At 42.0% G+C, this 14706-nt stretch overlaps 1 protein-coding gene and 1 long non-coding RNA gene across 9 annotated transcripts in view; one reads left to right on the top strand and one right to left on the bottom strand.

The window, feature by feature from the left end:
* The window catches only part of LOC144781676 (uncharacterized), an 81295-nt gene extending 67434 nt beyond the window's left edge, over nucleotides 1–13861 (top strand). For all 8 annotated transcript variants that reach the window (XR_013601028.1, XR_013601030.1, XR_013601031.1 and 5 more), the window contains one exon: nucleotides 12989–13861. This is a non-coding gene — a long non-coding RNA (uncharacterized LOC144781676). The remainder of the gene's footprint in view (nucleotides 1–12988) is intronic.
* LOC144781675 (flavin reductase (NADPH)-like) overlaps nucleotides 1–14706 on the bottom strand; it is a 99865-nt gene that overhangs the window by 11528 nt on the left and 73631 nt on the right. The gene's annotated exons all lie outside the window — the stretch shown is intronic.

The raw sequence follows: 14706 nt of genomic DNA, 5'->3' as shown, positions 1-14706 counted from the left end.
AAGTAGCAGACGTGAACCCCATTTTGCTTGGGTGACCAGAGACCCTAAACTGTCATGCTGAGGAGATGCAGTCGTCCCCCTCTCCTCACCCCCAGTAGATTGTTGTTGCTGTTCCATCACTGCAGAGAGCGATAATTACTGGCCTCTACCAACACTATATCTTGTAGATGAAACTCTGCCTGTGACCACTGTCTCAATAGACTGTGCTGCAGCAGATGCATGTGCAATCTGAAGCGTGGGACTAAGGCAATACAGGAAGCCATCATTTCAAGAAAAAGCATAACTGTTCTGTGAGATGAGGATTTAGCTGAAAAAGAGGCAGAAGCTGCGAGAAGGCTAGCACTCTGTGGTTAGCGGTAAGCCGTGCTGGTGATAGCATTTACAATTGACCTCAAGAAAGGTTGGAGCTGGGATTTTGTGGCATTTATTGTGAATCAATTTGTGAAGGAGGGAGATGGCTGTTTGATTGTGTGCCAAGCATTACTGTTTGTCCGCGCTCTTGATCGGCCATCATCTAGGTATGTGTGTGCCTCACCTCCTATGGTGGGCAGCAATTACGGCTAAACAGTTTGTGAATTTCCTTGTAGCTGTAGCAAGCCCGAGGGAAGTATCTTGAACTGATAGTGTTGTCCACTTACCACGAACTCAAGGTAGCGCCGATGAGCTGGATGTATGTTTATGTGGAAGTAAACATTCTTCTGTTTGGGGGCAGTCATGAAGTCGGCTTAAAGTGGTCATATGGAAATGTTCCAACAGGATGTATCTTTTGAGGAGACTGAGATGAAGGATTGGTCTTAGTGAGCCATCCTTTTTGGGGACCCAAATGTACAAGGAATATGCCCTCTTTTCTTTGTATTCTAAAGTTACTGATTCTAAAGTCCCCTTAGGAAGGAGCAGTTGAACATCTTCTCGAAGAAGGTGGAGGTGTTCAGTGCTTAGAGCATGTGTGAGCGGGGTGGAATGTTTGGTGGGGTTGAAATCAGTTCTAAACGATAGCCATGTGGTATTATGTTTAGCCCCTAGCGCTTTGAAATTATCTCTACCAAGTGAGGAAGAATTCCCTGATGTTTTCCATCGACAGGTTTAGTGTGATCAGAGGGGGATGTGAGGCAAGTTAGCGTATTGTGGCAGAGGCTCCTTTGTTGAGAGTGCCTCTGTTTTTACCATGGGTGGAATTGACCCTGTATATGTCCCTTGAGTACCTCCTGCCTGCTTGCTGATGGTAAGACTAATCAGTGGTATGATTGTGGGTGTTCTGGGGAAGTGGGTTCTGCTGCGTTCCTGTACTGACGCCTCCGAAAGAGGCCCCTGGTTGATGGTGTTTGAATGAGCTCCATGGTCTTGCCGATCTTTATGTCTTTTTTTTAATTTATTCTAACGTGTGGACCAAAGAGGTGTTCTCCATCAAAGGGCAGACTGCCTAAGTGTTGCTGCACTTCTGGTTTGAAACCAGAGATATGAAGCTAGGAGTACCTGCGTAGAATGACACAAGTGTTAACCTCCATGACTGCTGTATCTGTGGCATTCAACACACACTTTATTGTGGCGTTGGAAGTTATTTACTCTCGGGATCATCTCCTCGCCCCCTCTTTCTGTACCATTCAGGAGATGTTGTAAGAGGTTCCCTTCTCCTGCGATTGTGCCCTATCGTACCTAGAGAAGAGGCCTCGGAGGTGGAAATCTGTCAGTGAGTGGCGGCTCCTACAGATACTCTTTTGCTTGCAGCATCTATCCTCTTGCACTTTAATGTAAAGATCCAACACATTTTAAGAATGATAATCAAGTAGTTTAATAACGCCCAACAGGGAGGCAAGTAGTTCAACACCAGTCCAAGTTAACACTGCCACCCCTCAAAACATCACATTCCAAACCATGACCTAATGACATTCCTAGCAAGGAATGCACACAATTAAAGGTAAAGATACAACACATCTCCCTTATTATAATAATAAAATAACAATTAGATAAAATAATCATGAAAAAGAAACAAATAAAAACAATGAAGATAACACAGGAAAAAGTAAAGAATACAAAAATGGAGAAAGTCATTTAAAACAATGGTCTTGTAAACACAAAAGAATCACTTAGAACAGTAGTCTTGTAGATACTTAGGAGGTCTTCTTGTTCTAGTGCTAGTGCTGCGGAAAGGAACATTCTGTGGTAAGTGATTAAAACATTTTTGACTCACAAAACCATCAGAACTAGGTTTCACAACACCATCCCCCTCTGCACACCTTGATAAACGAGACATACTCCAAACATCACCCCCTGCAAGCAAAACAACATTCTTCATGACCTTCACAATGCGCCTAGGCCCAGAATACCTAGACTCACCCTTCGGTGACCAAGCTGCCCTCTTAATGAAAACAAAATCTCCCACTTTCCATGAGATACTCTTTGCCCCTTTTAAAACATCAAACCTCCGCTTATACTTCTCTTGATAATTCTTCAACCTCCAATCATTGACCACACATCTCCTATCCTTCACCGACAGCCACAAAGGATTCAGCTTAGAACCAGCAACCCTTTCTTTCAGTTTCTTAAAAGGTGACAAACCAGTCACACTATTAGGAGTGTTCCTGTGTGCCCTCCGTTTTTCCCTAAGAATAGGTTTTAGTGGGAGCCTCTTTTCCAAAGCAGTCTGAGCACAAGCTCTAATTAACCTATTCATGCTCTCCACTAAACCATTTGCCTGCGGAGAATAAAGAGCAGTTCTATGATGGGTGATGGATAAATCTCTCAGAAAGTCAGCCATTTCCTGTGAAGTGAATTGAACACCATTATCAGAGACAAGGACGTCAGGAACCCCTTCGCAAGTAAAAGCATCCTTCAAAAATAATAATGTTCCTGCTCAACACAGAACCCATACAAGAAGCAGACAACCACTCTGATGTATAATCTACTAAAACAACAACAAACCTCTCAGAAGGAGCTAGGTTCTCAAAAGGTCCAATTATATCCACAGCCACGTTAGTCCAAGGACGCTCAGGTATGGCAACAGGAGAGAGAGGGGTGATCCTCACTTTTTTGGACTTATCATTACCAGCACAAATGTTGCAGTCTCTTACAACAGTCTCAACTTCACGGTCCAATTCAGGCCACCAATAGGATTCCCTAACTCTCGCCTTCGTGAGGCTACGACCAAGATGTCCCTCATGTGCTAAATTTATTATCTTCTCTCTCATCCCTAAAGGAGGAATCAACCTGTCACCTCTGAACAATTCACCCTGAACAATATTCAACTCATCTCTTACATTCCAATAACCCTTAGCAGAATCAGGAACTTCTTTCAAAACAGGTCATCCGTAGATTCCAAAACAAAAACTCTGGCTGGATCACTTGAAAAACTATCCTTCCATTCTACTTCATTCAACGCTGACTCACTTACCCATGAAACACCTGGAGACTCAGAATCGCACACAACCAACTTATCAAGGGGCGATCTTGAAAGAAAATCAGCAGGTATATTTTTAAGGCCAGGTAAGTATTCCACACAGAAATTGTACTCCATGAGCCCTTCGACCCACCTCTTAATCCTTGGAGTTGTACACTCAACATTTCTACAAGAGAACAACTGCACCAGAGGTCTGTGGTCAGACCTGACAACAAAAGGTATGTCCCATAAATAGAATCTGAAATGCTTGATGGCCCAACCAAACCATGACCTAATGACATTCCTAGCACGGAATGCACACAATTAAAGGTAAAGATACAACACACTTCTTATCCAGTGGAGTTGCATACCCTGTGGTTTGTGCAGAGGCCGGTTTATGGGCTGTCTGCACCACATGAGAGACATGACCTCTATTATATTTAGAATCTATGAGAGAAGCTTTGTACTTCTTTCCCACCCTAGAGGTGACCGCCCTTGTTCTAACTGAATCTTTAAAGCTGTCTGGTGCTGGTTTGAGTATTATCTTTAGCACTGGCAGGAACTGCATTTACATTGACGACCTAGATAAGATTTCTATGAAGAAGTTCTCTTCCTATGGAATGGTATGCATATCTATGTTATGGTAGAGTGCAGTCCGTTGAATAACCCTGTGGTAAGGGACTGTGTCATCAGGGGAGATGCCCTGAGTGGTACAGGCTCCACGTTTGCATCCCATGTGGGATCCACATAATAATACAACCAAGGAATAGAAGATGGCCTGGTAGTCCTCAGGAGGGTGTAAAGATTGGAGCTGCAATTGTCAGAATAGGACTGTGGAGACTCCGGTGGAGAGCGAGAAGATGATGTGGAAGTCACTTTCAGTGGTGGGAAAGTAGATGTAAGTTGTGCAGGGCGACTAATGCCAGCATCCTTGAAGTGCTTAGGTTATGGTGCACTTTCTGAAACAAAATCCAATGCAGGCAACTCCTCAAGCATAAGTCTCCTTTTCTAAGGGAAGGGGTCTGAGATCTTGGGACTCTAGAAAGGATCTTACTAGTTTGTGTATAGATATACATATGGCGTTGCCTTTCATCCACCTCTTCCTGCATTCTCTAGAATCAGTCTTAGAAGGTCCTAGGAACCAGTGGCTGATTTGGGGCCGAAGGTGTTTGAGGCCATCGGTGCTTTTGGGGTTGGCATGGTTTTAAAGTAGGCTTCAAGGACTGAAAACATACTTTGCCACCAAAGTAGGGCTTGAAGTACTATGTAAATGCTACAATACTAGAACATAAAAAAATATTTTCTCAGGTTCTCAAAAAAACAAATGGCACTGCGTCAGAACCCAATGTTTATGCCCTAAGTACCATCAGACCTCTATGAGCGGTGGCCCTCAGTTCTTTTTTTCTGAACCCTGACTCAAAGGCGGAGTGATCCTTGCACTCTCTGGACAAGTGCATGCACCTTAAATTCTATCTGAAAAAGACTAAAGAGATTAGATGCTTCAACAAAATCTTCATGGCCATTGGATAACCTGGGAAGGGTTGACAAGTTTCCATGTAAGTTATATAACAATGGGGTAACCCGTAGGACCACTGGACCCAGGTGTTTAAAGGTACAAAAACATATAGTCACAGTGGTAAACAATTACACTTGGATAATACATTGATGTATACTTTATGAATAAAGCAAACTAGACATCACCATAAAGAGATCAGTATAAATGTGATTTTATTTCATCACATGATGGATAACACAAGAATGAATCAAACAAAATGGGACAATCCATGTCCTAACTTAGCATATGAAATGGTGCTCGGAAGGGAAGTGACAAGTGTTTGGGAAGGATTAAGTGATGGTGATCAGAAAGGGGAAGGCAATGTGCATTACATACATCATAAGATTGTTAAACCTATCCAGCCAAAAATGGCACAAAACATAAATAACAAATCATAACAGGATAAACCGGGTGCAGATAAACATTCTCTGTAGCCTGTGTTTGACCAATGGAAATAAAACTGTCAACGTTTCGACCACCGTAAGCATAAAGGTTGTTTGCGCCTTTTTGGGAGGTCTTCATCAGGACCAAGGGAGGACTTGTGAGGGAAAAGCACCAAAATAAGAAGCAGCATGATGAATCAGGCTGGAGAGTTATGGGTGGCCTCGTGGATTCAGTCTGAGCAGTCAGGTTACTAATCAACCGTTGTTGATTAAACAACCACCACCTCCATTTGCGGAACATGTTTAATTCCAAGTAATTTTCAGAGCTCTCAAGCCCATCCATCACTCTCCAGCCTGATTCATCGTGCGGCTTCTTATTTTGGTGTCTTCAATACACGTCTGGGTTGGGTGACAGCTACATTTTGTGAATTCCCTCTAGACAGCCACAAACACAGGAAGGTTAGGTGTGTCTGAACACTCATCTGCATTCTATTGGCTCTTACTGGACAGGAAGGGAGGGGGGAGCAGACATTTGCACTTAAATAGGTAGTGTCCTGTCCCCACACAAAGGGCTGATTACCCACTACTGATAGTCTTGAGCCACATATGGGACTAAAGGACCTCTGTGCACTTCATAGATCCTTGTTTGTAGTCACTCCCACTTCAAAGGCACAACTGGGTATAAGTACTGGGCCTCTGACCCCTCTAAGACAGATACTTCCTGACCTGTAACTGAACTCTGTCAGAAGAACGGCTGTGCTGCTTAAAGGACTGCCATTCTGCTGGACTGCTGACCTGGAAGGACTGCTTTTCTCTTGTGCTGTCCTGCTGCTTTCTGACCCTGCTGAGGGAGTGCTGAACTCTACCTTGCAACCCACGGTGTTCTCCAAGGGCTTGTTGCTTTCTACCCCAGCTCCTGTGCCTAGTTCCCTGGAAGTGGACCCTGAAACTTGCTTCGGAGGCACCTACCCATCCGCTGACTGCATGAGAAAAAATCAACATATCTTCCCTGTGGCAGGAGCAGAACCCTGCACATTGCATCGGACCCAACGCATTGCATGCAGAACCCAATGCACAGAACCGCACATTGCGGCCGTGGCAGTGTGGAAGAGATTGATGCATCCTTTGACTATGTGGAGAAACTGGTGCCACACACCTGGAACCAACGCCTCTCTACTACAGCGCTTAATCTTCGGAATCCAATGTTAACTTTGCCCCAGTCCAGTGTGACCAGATAACCCCCATTGGCACTTATTGCCTCTTAGCTCTACACTTATTTTTAATTTAGAAAAATGCATAACTCAGCGTCTATATATCGAATTTGTCGTTTTTGTCTTGATTTACTTATAAATTATTATTTATTTTTCTAACACTGCGTGGAGCATTTTTGTGGTGTTTTCACAGGGTTACTGTGTGTGTGTGTGTGTGTGTGTTGCACAAATACTTAACACACTGTCATTTTAGATAAGCCTGACTGCTCTGAGCAAAGCTACCAGAGGGTGAGCACAGGTTATCTTTTAGTGTGTATCTAGCTTACCCTGACTAGAGTGGTGGTCCCTACTTCGACAAACTGCATACCAGTGCCAACTAGCGACCCCATTTCAAACAGTGATTTATCAAGGTTTTATGGATAGGCACCCACTACTCCCCACTGATCCCAGAGGCCATCTTGTGTCTGACTGGTTGTTTAGCCTTCTTCGATAGAATAGAAAGAACCTATGTGGCTGAGCTTGTTCAATTGTGGTGGCAAATATACTGAACGTCCTCTTGACAAGAGGCTATAGAAAATCCCCTGACCTTCTCGTGAGACTTGTCGCCCACCTCCCGCTTGCATCACATTGCAGTGAAAGCACTAGTGGTAATGTACTTTGAACTGGAGCATCTAACAAATCAACCCACCAAAAAAGTTTACTTGGACTTGGAGAAAGAACAATAAAGAGGGACAAAATCAGATTTTAATTCAGAAAAAAATCAGAAAGCCTCAAAATTAAATGACACAGTTCACATTCAGAACCAATTTGAGAGGCACAGCAAACATACAACAGCTGCAGGTTTACATCAATGTAAACCTGCAGAATGCTTAAATTGCCACCTGTGAGGGATTAGAATTAGGCCTGGGTGAAATTTAAATTACAGCAACGGAATTTCTGGAATTTTGCATTTAACTTGTTGTGCAAAATTCACAAACTTACACCATTACACCACTTCCTGTATTTATGCTCCATTCATGGTAAATAATTACAGCTAATCCAGCCATTCCTGATAAAACTTTACACCAGCTGCACAAGAACAGTGGAATGCAAGCACTTATAGTTCGCAGTGCTTTGTTTACATGTATGCTTGTGCCAAAAATTGATGAAGAACAACACATTTAGCATTAAAACATGCATGCAATTACATATTTGGCAAACTTCTGCATATTTTGGCAAAAGCAAATTACAAAGATTTCTCACACCCATAATTAGAATCCATAAATAACTATAGTCAGCACACAGAATCCATGAGTTGGACAGGGACTAAGCGGAATCGATGCTTTATTTGCAATAAATGCATATATCTGAGAATCATCCACTGTGATTATGCAGAATCTGTGATTTAGCTATGGTGAATGATTAAAATCCTTAACTATCCTCAGTGAACGTGCATACATTGCCACAATGAGCAGCAGAATCCATGAATAAGCCCAACTAAGAATGCAGAATATGGGATGTAATCACCGTAAATAGACTTAACCCATAACCCACTAATAGCAGGCATTAAATGAGCAGATTATGGCATCAAATAGCTCTGTAGTGGATTCTTATAACCCACTATTGATGATATACCTGTACTGGGCATTTACACTTTATGTAATTAGGATGCCGTTATTGACTCTTCAATTAATATTTATGTTTGATATGGAATAGTAATTGTAATCTCAAATTTTAACCTAAAATGGTTGTAACTGAGAATTGATTCCAGGAACCGTGTACCGCAAATTTCTATGTATAGGCTGCTAAAACTATAAAATTGCACTTTAGTTACTGTAATGCTAGGCACTATGCACTTTAGGGATTTTTTTCCCCTTTTTTTACGTTTATCCTGCTAAAATTGTAATTTGCACTTTAGATACTGCTTTCCAATTGGAATGAAAATGGACGTTTTTTTTATATCTTTTTAATGGGAATGTTTTGTTTTAACTGCTTTGATGATTCTGTGAATCGAATAAAGATGCTTATAAGAAATGAGCAGAATCCTTGAATTGGTCAATGCAAATGTGTTGAATCTGTGCTTTATTTATAGTAAATGTGCCGAATCCTTGACTCATCCTCGGCAATTGTGCAGACTTCACTAATCATCATCTACGTTTAATACGTAGAATCTGTGATTAATCACAGTAATGCACAGAATCAATGAAGAATTCAAAGCAAATACACAGAATTCTAGAATTGGAAAGGGCAAACTACCCACAATCTATTATTTTACCGCAGTGAACTTGCAGAATCCAGCACTATTCCTGCAGACCTGTATAATCCATGCATTACCACTAGGATGGTGAGTGTGGAGGGAATGAGAGGGAATGTAGGATATCGGCATAGTCAAAGACTTCCCACTGCTTCAATTTTCTGCGTGAGGAAATCTCAGTTGATCATTTTAGGTTTCTAAATACTTTCTCCAGCAGTGAGGAAGCAAGTTATTTTATCTCACGATCAGAAATGATTCGCTCCACAAAGATTTAAATTACATTAACACTGAGCACATTACACCGATGAACAGTGATTGACCCATCTACCTGTGACTCAGGATTCCAAACCAGGGAATTATAATCAAAAAACATCTACAGTCTTATTTATATCTTGGGAAATAATTCAGATAAAGAAAACAAACTATGTTACATGACCTCACATTTGTGAAGGAGTTGATGTTTTAACCTTGTTACGAGTGAAACTACTGTGTGTATTACATGAAAATGTGCAATGGTGGCAACAGGATAACACGATCTACATTTATCAGAACTCAATGCAGCATACTGTCTGTCTTGATGCCGCACAGGAGCTTTCACTGCCATACATATATATATCAAACTTTTTTTAATAGTCTCTGCTCTCCCAGCATCTGTGCTACTGGGCGGTGTGTGCCAAATCTTTTGTTTATCCTAACAAACTTACAGATTATCCTGCATAAAAAAGAGGACATAAAAGTGTCAACTCATTATTAAAATGCCCTTCATCATCTTACCCCCCCCCCCACCACCTGAGAAATCCATACTTGATAGGTCTGCAATCACCATTTTAAAATGTGGAAAGCAATAACTGATATGCTCAAAAATATCAAGACAATTAGTATTATATAAAATTACTTTGAACCTGGTTAAACTAACAAGTATTTGACATGCGTCCCTCAGATATATTTTAAATATATTTTGTAAAGACCACAAATATTTATAAATTGCCTCTGTGAGTATGGTCAAAGAGTTCTCGTGCTTAGAAGCTCATTCTCGTATGTAGTTACAGAACATTCTGTAAGGGTCCTTAATTTGTACGTTATTTTAAGGCAACTTTCGAGGTAGGTTTGCTGCTTTATTTATGTGTTAAATGAAACAAAAGGAACCACCTCAAAGGGGATTATTGTCTGCCTAGATATGTAGGGCATACACAATGTTTGTTAAAATACCCCTCACACACCAAAAAGGCCCTTGGTGTCCTGCTTCATTATAGGGGTCTTCCCGCCCCGCTGCGGGACGGGGCGTGCTGCGACTTGGCGACTACGCTGGAGCACTAATATTTGTGAGTGCTATGTGAGGTGTATTTGTTGTGAGTGAAAAAAGGGTCAAGGGTGGATGAAAAAATTATGTTAAAAAATACCTGGCCTTATGGATTCAAAAAAACTTTAATTGGTCACAGGCTGGTATTGTTAAAATGTGTGGTCGGAGAGATCACGCTAGTAATGTGCGTATTCTCCTTTAAGTGACACCTAAAGGAGAATACGCACATTACTAGCGTGAGAGACCAAGGGTGCCAACCAATATATATACATGGACATCAGCCTTTCTTATTTTCGCCAGTGTATACTGCGAAAAGTTTCCTGATAGGTCAGGGTAAATTTTTGTATTTGGACACGATTCGGAAGGCCGCTACGGAATTTGGGGGGTATGCCTGGTTGCATTACGATGAGGAGTTTAGAGCCAGACTAGTTCTAACGCTGGAGAAACCATGGGGGGAGGTAGATAATGAACTCTGGGTCCATTGGATGTACCCTCAACGGCCTCCGACATCCAAGCATATGGCTATCGGCTTAGCGGTTCCTAATTGGCCCTTTCAGAGCAGACCCACCCTGGGGAGGAAGGGGTTACTTGGAACAGACCACAAACGCTTGTATCCGGCGCATGCTGGAATTCTAATAAAGGATACTGTACAAAAAACCCTTGCAAATATAAGCATGAGTGCTCAAAGTGTGGGGGAAAACACACAGTTATGCAATGTTTCGCAGAGCAATCAAATTGGGGAGGTGGGTTTCCAAACAGAGGAAAAGGTTTTGCTTTTCAGTCTGGGAACAAGGGCTTTTACTCCAGTCAAGGTGGACAATTTATGTAAATGGTTAAAATTCTATCCTGATACGCAAGAAGCAACAATACTAGAATGGGGTTTCAGAGAAGGATTTAAATTGGGATATCAAGGGCCCAGATGTCGCAGATTTGCACAAAACTTGAAATCTGTAAACAAATCCCCACACATCATTAGGAAAAAACTGCTGACAGAAGTGAAGGAGGGGAGGATCATTCCTGCAGTGGTGTTTCTCTTTTCGTACAGGGCATAACAGAGTTACACACTATCTTGATGATTTTTTATTCATGGGAAGTGCTGGTTCCCAGCAGTGTGAAAAGGCACTGAAGGATTTCAAAGAATTTGCACAAGACATGAGTGTTCCTCTAGCAGAGGACAAAACAGAAGGCCCCAGTTGTCTCACTTACTTCGGGCTTGAAATAGATACCAATAGAATGCAAGCTAGACTCCCTGAGAAGAAAAGTATTGAAATAACCAGATTATTGGGATATGCAAGTCAAGCGGACAAACTCACATTGATTGAAGTTCAATGTTTGTTAGGTCATCTTAATTTCGCCTGCAAGGTCATAAGGGCAGGCAGAACATTTTGCAGGCGTCTGGGTGTTTCCATGTCTGGTATTAAGCTACCACATCATAGAATCAGGATAACTGCTAACATGCGGGCAGATTTCGAGGTATGGTTATGGTTCCTGAAAGAATTTAACGGTGTCACACTCTGGTCATTAGATGAAGATTTCGTCTGGCAGATGCAGTTATTCTTGGATGCTTCTGGTGCCAACGGTTTTGGCCTCTTTTGGGAGGGGAAGTGGTGCGCGGAAAGATGGCCAGCCAGGGAGGTTGCAGAAAAGAAAGGCATAGCTTTCCTGGAATTTTTCCCGTTGATAGAGGCTCTAGCTGTTTGGGGAACGAAGCTGGCAAATAAAACAGTGCTGTTTAATGTAGATAACAGGACCGTAGTGGACTTAGTGAACGATGAGAAGGCCAAGGACAAACAGTTGTTAAAGTTATTGCAAACATTCATGCTAGACTGTTTAAAGCTTAACATAATATTCCAAGTTAAACATATTGCAGGAGTTGAAAATAACATCACAGATGCCCTATCTTGTTTTCAGTGGGAGAGATTCCGTGGTTTAGAGCACGGAGTGGATCTATGGAAGACTCAGGTATCCAGTGAGATATGGGATTTGGCAAAATTAATGCTCATCAACTCATTGAAAACTCATTAGCAAAGAGTACGAAACTGGCATACAGAAGAGCTTGGCTGGGGTTCTTAGATTCAGGTGCAACGTATAGAGTTCATGATTGCGAAGGGTTGCGGCAGCGCAGAGAAGACATAGTTAAGTTCATTATGCTTAATATAGAAAGGAGCATTTCTTCTACAACAATAGCTGGAAAGCTAGCTGGAATATCATTCTACGGCAAGTTCTTTTGGGGATACGAGCCATCGGCAGGGGAAATGAGTAGGAGGATCCTGCAAGGCTGGGCAAAAACAAAAAACGGAGGGCTATATAAAAGAGAGCCAATATCTTTAAAATTACTGTATAAGATAACACTCAGTTTATACAATATTTGTTTTTCTACGTTTGAATACCATTTGTTCAAGCTATGCATGATTTGGCTCTTTTCTGGTGCCTTCAGGATATCTGAATTGTGAGGCACTGCTATCAATGATGATCTCAAAACACAGAATGTATCTCTGGTTCATTCAGATATAGAAATGTTTCTTGAACGCTCAAAAACAGACATAACAGGCAAAGGTTCAAGAGTAACTTTACACACCATAGGCGATCCTTTATGCCCTAAACAAACATGGTTAGATTTTCTAGAAATAGGAGGTGCAACTTCAAATTTTATTTTCCGACACCTGGATGGATCTCAGCTAAAAGCTTTCCAGTTGCTGTCAATCTTGCGGAAATTATTAAAGAAAATTGGGAAGAATCCTGTCAATTTTGGTACACACTTATTCCGCATTGGGGCGGCTTCCGAAGCTGCCAGCTGGGTATTTTCTATTAGTGACAATAAGAAACTAGGGCGCTGGTCCTCAGATTGTTATTTGTTATATTAGAGAGTTAGAATATGAAGTTTAGGAGCAGAGATATTAATTGTTTTCTCTTTTTTTTATGTCTGACGGCAGGTTTATCAATGTCACAGCGTCAAGTTTGGATAATTGGACACTCATTCGTCAAATGGGCAGCAAAACAAGCAGAAAAAGGCATTATGGGAAGAATTTAGGTTTTAGTTCTGAAGAAGTGTCAGTGTCATGGTGGGGAAAAAGTGGCATGAAGTGGGGTCAGTTCATGCCTTTAATGAGCAAGCTGTCTTTTAAGAATAAACCCGAAGTTGTTCTGATTCACCGGGGGGGAAATGACCTAGTGCAGTTGTCGGGGCTTGGGCTACTGATAGAGATGAAAACAGATGTGGAACTTTTTTCAAAGACTTGGTCCAAAACACAGCTCGTCTTAACAGCACTGATACCATGCAGAATTTGGAGGGGGCAGAGAGACTTACTGCAGTTGAAAGAGCAGAAAGGAAAGTGAACAGAGAATTGCATCGTTTTTGTTCTATTAACGGAATGTATTGGTCACGACAAAATCACAAAAGAAGATTACCAGTTTTTTAGGCACGATGGCGTTCATTTGTCCTTTATTGGCAATTAAATGTATATTCTAAACATAAAATAGATGATTTCTAAAATTCTTGAAATACAAACATGGTGTTGAAAACATGCTGTTGAAGCAACAGCATTACTGTTTATTTCAATAGTTACATAAAATATTCTTCAAAAATTTTTCATTATTAAAACTCCTGCCCTCCACCCGTCCCACCCCTCCCTCTCTCGTCCCCCCCTCTCTCGTCCCCCCCTGCCCTTTTTTATATTAGATTATGGTGGTAGTTTCCTTGTTATATATTGTGGCTATGTTATCACCTGTTTGGCGACAGAGTGCATTTGTGCTTACAGATATAGGACATGTTAACAAATGAATAAAGTTTTTCACCTGTTTGGCGACATTGGTGTTATGTTTTAATTTAACTGATGACAAGCATCCAGTGCATATCGTGAGTTTCTGGTAAAAATGGGGGGGACAGGAAAAACTCCTGAGTTAGGGGTTTTCCTGGTGGCAGAGTTGGAGGAGATCAAGACAGGCAGGAAGCGTTGGGGGCATTAGGAATAGCTTCGGACAGAGGGAAACAAGGGAGCGAGGTTGGAGGCAAGAGGTAGGCAGGAGATATAGATAGGGGTTTGGGGTGGAGGATTAGGCTGAAACATGTTGAGTAATAGTTGTTATGGGGTATATTGCTTAGGGGCGGGGGTGTTAGGGTGGAATATGTTTTGAAGTATGATCTGTATATAAATATGTATTGAATTGCCTACCTGTCCAATAAAGCGGCCTTTTACCCCAAATTTGGGACTTGGACCTGCTTATTGTCCAAAGACGGCTCCTGGGGGTGGCATTCGCAGATTGTCCACCCCCGGGCAGCTTCGGGCACTTAGTATGGCCCTAGGACAGGAGGCAATTCTGATTGGCTGGCGCTTATCCGCGCGAGCATCATGAGCGCAAAATCTCTGTGGCGCACTTGCTCCTGAGTGCGGTGAGGAAGGGAAACTAAATTTGGTCCGCCCACCCACCCTTGAATTTTGTATTTTATTTTTTTCTATTTCATATAAAAAATTTGGCATGTACATTTTTGCTTGGTGTTTGTCGCTTGGACAGGGGGCAGAGTTCAAGGAGCTCAAGACAGGCAGGGAGGATTGGGGGCATTAGGAATAGCTTCGGACAGAGGGAAGCAAGGGAGCGAGGTTGGAGGCAAGAGGTAGGCAGGAGATGTAGGTAGGGTTTGGGGAGGAGGATT

Source organism: Lissotriton helveticus, chromosome 9 (genome assembly GCF_964261635.1).
Source record: "Lissotriton helveticus chromosome 9, aLisHel1.1, whole genome shotgun sequence".
NCBI classification, from domain to species: domain Eukaryota; kingdom Metazoa; phylum Chordata; class Amphibia; order Caudata; family Salamandridae; genus Lissotriton; species Lissotriton helveticus.
The sequence above is the reverse complement of the archived record's forward strand: the minus strand, read 5'-3'. Positions and strand labels throughout refer to the sequence as shown.